The sequence below is a fragment of the Penaeus monodon genome, chromosome 15 (genome assembly GCF_015228065.2).
Source record: "Penaeus monodon isolate SGIC_2016 chromosome 15, NSTDA_Pmon_1, whole genome shotgun sequence".
Classification (NCBI taxonomy): domain Eukaryota; kingdom Metazoa; phylum Arthropoda; class Malacostraca; order Decapoda; family Penaeidae; genus Penaeus; species Penaeus monodon.
Window position 1 is genome coordinate 32686967 of NC_051400.1, and position 730 is coordinate 32687696.

Below are 730 nucleotides of genomic sequence, written 5' to 3' on the forward strand. Positions count from 1 at the left end.
TGACTGGGTACAGGTGGTAGATTTAAGCTTTTTACTTTTGTTTTTACACAATAATCGAGGTGAACATTACCTTAAATATCCATGTTAAAACCCTAATTGAATATGATTAACGTGCCATTTCTTCAGTTTGTCTCTGATCGGTCTCAGTCACTGTCATCTCGCATCTCGGTCTCTGTATATGTCTGGACTCACTATAAAAATCAGCTTCATTTGAAAGACAGGCCGAAGCCGCACGTCACAGCAGGTTCGCAAACACCTCCTTGTTGGACACCAGAGTTTAAATACTTCGCTCGTAAAGGCACAGACTTGAGATCCCACGATAACGTAACCCTCGTATTTTCTCCACGCTTCGTTTGCAACACACTAGACAGTATTTATCAACTAAAGGTAACTACAAGGAGGCAACGTCGTGAAGGTACAAGGCTTCGTTGTTTCGCCAATCGAGGTTGGCTTTGCAAGAAGGGATTTGAAGACAAGACGGCAATCACAGGCTCTCCTTTCTCCTCTCAGAGCCTGCGGTCGCCCCTGCCTTGACCTTGTTGGTGCTTGTGGCTGATGGCGAAGCGGAGCTGTATTCCGGTGTGCTTGGGTGAGGAGACGTCTGCCGTCGGAGGAGGGAGGCGAGGAATTCAGGATAACACGGAAATAGTGTTTGGCAGATTGACTAACGGCTTCAGATAGAAGTGAAAGTTGGAAAAGGAAGGAATAAGGTGTCTTACAGGCTGAGATT